Genomic DNA, 5,999 nt, shown 5'->3' with positions numbered 1-5,999 from the left:
TTAGAATTTAGGTAGGGTTTCATTCTTTTCCCACATTGGCAGTCACTTCCTTTCTTCCACCACTGAAAAATAGCTTCTTTAGTCTCCCAGCTTGTTTCCAATCTTTTTAGCACCCAGTAGGGATCTGTGGATAAGAGCCTGTGAGTGACTGCCAACTTTATATATCTGTAATTCTCAGAGATTCTATACTCTTTTTTTTTTTGGTTTTTTTTTTTTTTTGTTTTTGCAGCTGTCTTGTAATTCCTTCCCACAGATCTAACACACAGTTCTGCGAATAAAGGAAACAACGTATTTATTCTATGAGGCGTTTCCAACGATGTAAGTCTACAAAAAAGATTCTATACTCTTTATCTAACCCACACTTTATCTTTATCTGCAATATAATTGCCTGATAAAAGGAAAATTAGACACTCTTTAGAGGGAAGTAAATTATCCAGAGCCTCTAGAACAGTGATTCTCAATTCAACCTTGGCTGCACATTAGAATCACCTGGTAATCTTTTTAAAATCCTGATTTCTGGGCCTCATCCTCCGGAAATTCTGTTTCTTTGTTATGGGGTGGGGCCACAACATTAGTAACAAAGAAACAGAATTTCCGGAGGATGAGGCCCAGAAATCAGGATTTTAAAAAGATTACCAGGTGATTCTAATGTGCAGCCAAGGTTGAGAACCCCTGCTCTAGAAAATCACATCCAGCATTCAGGAAGGATGCATTTTTTAATTTCTAGGGGAACTATTAAAAGAATGACACTAGCCCAGCCATTGTGGCTTAGTGGAGTTGAGCACCGACCTATGGTCATGGGTCAGTTCCCGCTCGGTCAGGGCAGCACATACTCGGTTTTCAGGCTCGATCCCCAGTGGGAGGCGTGCTGGAGGCAGCCCATCAATGACTCTCTTTCATCCTTGATGTTTCTATCTCTCCCTCTCCCTTCCTCTCTGAAATCAATAAAAATATGTTAAAAAGAAAAAAGAATGGCACTAAAAGGTATATTAAATAAGCTAGTAGATGAAATAAAATGGAATCATACCAAAGAAGTCAAGAAAGGAACAAATAATGAATAAGGAAAATGAGAATAATAGCAAGATGATACTTAAACTCGTCTATATTGGCAATTATGTTAAGTTTAAATAAATGCTTCAGTGAAAATACAAATATTTTTAGGCTTTATAAATAAGTGAAATCCAAATATATAATCTGTTTATAGAAAAAATACTTTAAAGGCTCAGATAGGATGAAAGTAAAAAGATGTAATAAGTATTGTCTGCAAACACTCACCAAAAGAAAGCTCTATTAACATTGTACAAAATAGACTTAAGGCAAAAGAAGTATTGTAAGTGATGAAGAGGAAAATACAATAAGTGGGTCAGTTTACCCAGATATAAAAACCTTAAAGCATGTATTCAGCCGAAACCGGTTTGGCTCAGTGGATAGAGCATCGGCCTAAGGACTGAAGGGTCCCAGGTTCGATTCCGGTCAAGGGCATGTACCTGGGTTGCGGGCACATCCCCAGTGGGAGATGTGCAGGAGGCAGCTGATCGATGTTTCTCTCTCATCAATGTTTCTAACTCTCTATCTCTCTCCCTTCCTCTCTGTAAAAAATAAATAAAATATATTTTAAAAAAAAGCATGTATTCATCTAGTAATACAACTTCTGAATATAGAAGTTAATATAACAGGAAATATAGATATGCATTTATAGCTAGAGATTTTAAATATACATTTAAAGTAACTGATATAACAATTATATTAAAATACTAGTAAGAGAATAGAAAATTTGAATGACATGATTCCTTAACTTGGCGTAATTGACATTTATAAAACATTGTATCTGACAACTGAAGACTACATATTTTTAAGTGCACGTGGAACACTTGCCAAAATATTCTGGTTCTTAAAGAAGTATCAGACTTCAAAGGATTGAAATTATACAGTGCATTTTTTCTTTTTTACCACTGTGGAATTAATTACAGCTCAGTTACAGAAAAATAACTAGAAAGCTTCCAAATGTTAGAAATTAAGCAAGACATTTCTAAATTGTCCATGAATCAAAAACAAAGTCATAATGGAAATTAGAGAACATTCTTATTTAAAAACAGTAAAATAAACAACCTGTGGAATGCAACTGAAGCAGTGCTTTGAGAGAACTTTATAGTTTTATATGCATGTAAAGACAAAAGGTTAAAAGTCATTAATATGAACTTGCAACTTAAAGGAGAAATCAAACTCAAAGAAAGTAGAAAGAAAGAAATAGTAAATGTCAAAGTAGAAACCAATGAAATAGAAAATGTCAACAGTTTTAGAAAACTTTTTAAAAATAATAAATGTGTAATGAACTGATAAACAAAACAATGGGAGAAAACACAAATTACCGATACCAGGAATAAGAAGGGAGGCATCACTACAGAGTCTATAGATATTAAATTGTTAACAAAGGAAAATTATGAACAACTTTATATTAATACATTTAATAACTCCAGGGAAAGATCATAATCATTCAAAAAATTATCAAAACAGATATGTGAAGAAATGCAAAATCTGAGTTGTCCAATGTCTATTAAATAATTTGAATTTATTAAAAAACTTTTCCACAGAGAAAACCCCAGACCCAGATGACTCACTGGTAAATCTTCAAAACATTTAGTAAGGTATAATATCAGTTTTATACAGACTCTTTTGAGAATTAAAAAAAGGAGAATGTTTTCCAGAATATTTTATGATTTTAACATAATCCTGATAGGAAAACCTGACAAGAATATGACACACACACACAAAAAAATTATAGGCTAATATTTTTCATGAACATACATATAGAAGTAATTCAGTGATATGTAGAAACGGATAATATATTATAGATTTGTCCCAGGAATGCATGGTTGATTTAATATTTTTAAAATCAATCTGATCTACTACTTTAACAGAATAATGTAGAAGAACCATAGGATCATCTCTGTAGATACAGAGAAATCATTTGACAAAATTCAACATCTGTTTGTGTTAAAAATCCTCATCAAAATAGGAATAGAAAGAAACATCCTTAATTTTTAAAAGAGTATCAACAAAAAATCTACAGCTAACATCATACATAGTGAGTGAAAATTCTAGCCAAATATTGGAGGAAACTGGAAGAATTCAGAATCCAGTTTATAGGTAGAAAACAACTTCAAAGACAATAGCACTAGAATCTGATATTCATGAAGGTGTACTGCTGAAATACATTTTTTCTCTTTATAATCATCTCCATTTCTAGAAAAGGTAACCATAGTGAGATTAATTTGCGTGCAATGTTGTCTAGTGAAAATAAATTTGGCTTGGCTATTTATGTACCAGTACTAGTAAGTGCAGAAAGAATAGTGACTGACCATATAGGCTCTTTTAAGTCTGCTTTGTTGGAACTTTTCATAAAGAATCTCAGATTGGATTTTCAAAAGCTTCTTAGGGCTAGGAAGCCAAGCTAAGGAATTGTTCAATTGTGTCCTGTTACAAAGAGAACAGATTTTTATTGAATTTATGCAAATACATATATATTCAGGAAAAATAGGAATATTTATTAAGAGTTTCTGAATTCTGGAGGAATCAGGTAGAGAGCAAAAGGTAGATTTTTCAACTTCTGCTACAAAGGTACACTTTATCAAATTGCTCTATAGATGGTATAAAAGAGAGGCAAAAAGGGGGTCCTTTAAATCTGGAAACAAAACATTAAAGAACTAGCAATGTTTGAAATGATAATAAAAATTATAATCATCTTTATTGTCTTATTCAGTGCTGTGTAGTTCTTGTTTTGCTTCATCGTGGGTTAGCAGCTTTATGAATCAATCAGTTTTCCATTAAAAAATTCTTACCCTCCATTCAGTGTTACGATATTAAAGTTATTGGAAACCTTTACTTTTGAGTAACTTGTCAGGCTCTTTTCCATGAATTTCTTTGAAGATGGAGCACTTTTGCAGGAAAAGTTTCCAAAAGCATCAAAGTGAAATAGTAACACTCTGTAAATGAGAAAATACTTGAAAATGGCCATGGTTAGAGATCTTCTAAGAGTTCACACATACATCTACATACACTCACATTCAGAAATTATTCAGTCAACTTAGTTACCATTCAACCAAAGTGACAAAAGACTTCAAAGACAAATACAGAAAGTTACATAGTTATAAAAGAATTTTCTTCTTTTAAGAGAGAAGACTGATTTTTCTCAGTAATCAAAGACTTGATAAAAATATTATGAAGGCCAGGAAATATTTTCATAAGACACAGAATCTTTGTTTCCAAGGCAGATTACATTAAAGGTTAAATAAAACCACAACCCTTTGTTTTTGTTTTTAATTTCTCATTAAGAGCAGGCCAATAATCTAAAAACACATGATCATATCAATAGATGCAGGAAAAGCATTCAACAAAATCCAACATTCATTTTTGATAAAAACCTCTTGGCAAAGTGGGGATAGAGGGAGCATATCTCAACATGATAAAGGCCATATATGACAAACTCACAGCCAACATCATACTCAGTGGGCAAAAACTAAAACCATTTCCCCTAAGAACAGGAATAAGACAGGGATGCCCACTTTCACCACTCCTGTTTGACATAGTACTGGAAGTGCTAGCCATAGCGATCAGACAAGAAGAAGAAATAAAAGACACCCAAATTGGAAAAGAAGAAGTAAAACTCATTATTCGCAGATGACATGATATTGTACATAGAAAACCCCAAAGACTTCATAAAAAAACTACTAGACTTCAAAACAAAACAAAACAAAAAACCTCTTCTTTAACCAGAGGAAACCAAATTCTAATTTTGCACCAGGATACTTTGTATTTTAAAACTCTCCCTTGTCTTTACATTTAAATAAATAGATTCTAGTCTTAACATTACTATACATAAAATTCCTTTCTCAATATTCATTTTCTACAAAGAAGTTTCTTTATCCATTCAGCTATTGTCCTACCAGTAACAGTCGTTTTATCTTAGGACAAAATTTTCTTTTTTTCCTTTACAAAACATAACAAAACATGTCCATATTTTCCTTATCCAAAAAAAGCACATTTTATTTTCTTTTCCTGCTTTTCATATACATTCATTTTTCTTTCACCCTTATTATTTCTGGTAGTTTTAATTACATATTACTTAGTTTATTAATTAGAATTTTTTACCCCTAAGCTAGTGGAAAATAAGTGAGCAATTGCGGGGTGGAAAATTTGTAAATACATTTTATAATTACTAGAAGTATATTCTTCCTCATAGTAAAAGTTTCATATTGGTACAAGACATGTTTATTCATAGACCCAAATATTTTCTGTAAAAAAATCTAAAAACCATAAGTAGATCATCTTATGTTTAGCATTTAATATTTATCTTGGAAATGCTTTAGATATAAATGAATATCCATTATTTGGTTTAACTTAGTATAAACTTTTGTTTGTTTAACTAATGTACTTGCTGTTAATAATTATGCTTGGTTTGGATATTAAAGAACTAATCATCATCTTAACTTATTTTTTTTATTGACAAATTTTGAAGATATACCTGCTTTTATTAAGCCAAAAAATGTAAACTAACTTTTTTTTTCTTTTAATCAAAGAGTATCTTAGATCATGTGAACTTAAAAACATTTGGGCTGCCCAGCCAATATGGTTTAGTGGTTGAGCGCCAACCTATGAATCAGGAGGTCACAGTTTCATTCCCAGTCAGGGTGCATGCCTGGGTTGCAGGCTCGATCTCCAGTAGGGGTGTGTAAGAGGCAGCTCATCAGTGATTCTCTCTCAACATTGATGTTTCTCTCTCTTCTCTCCCTTCCTCTCTGAAATCAATTTTAAAAAATTGGGATTAATTTCTATAATTCTGAGAGAATAGTATATATATACTAAGATATATATATACTAGAGGCCCAGAACACAAAAATTTGTGCACTGGGGGGGGAGAGGGGGTCCCTCAGCCCGGCCTGTGCCCTCTCGCAGTCTGGGACCCCTCAGGAGATAATGACCTGCTGGCTTAGGCCTGCTCC

The 5,999-nt window shown here is 32.8% G+C and overlaps 1 protein-coding gene across 3 annotated transcripts in view; it reads left to right on the top strand.

Annotated features, from left to right (window-relative positions):
• The window catches only part of PJA2 (praja ring finger 2, E3 ubiquitin protein ligase), a 65,526-nt gene that overhangs the window by 6,989 nt on the left and 52,538 nt on the right, over positions 1–5,999 (top strand). The window contains exon 1 of one of the 3 annotated variants that reach the window (XM_005866446.2): positions 254–318. The exons of the other annotated variants lie outside the window; for them this stretch is intronic. The gene's annotated coding sequence lies outside the window, so the exon portion shown is untranslated. Of the gene's footprint in view, positions 1–253; positions 319–5,999 lie in introns of those variants that run through there. 3 annotated transcript variants of the gene reach the window in all.

Source organism: Myotis brandtii, unplaced genomic scaffold, assembly GCF_000412655.1.
Source record: "Myotis brandtii unplaced genomic scaffold, ASM41265v1 scaffold230, whole genome shotgun sequence".
Classification (NCBI taxonomy): domain Eukaryota; kingdom Metazoa; phylum Chordata; class Mammalia; order Chiroptera; family Vespertilionidae; genus Myotis; species Myotis brandtii.
This window is presented reverse-complemented; position numbering and strand designations above follow the sequence as displayed.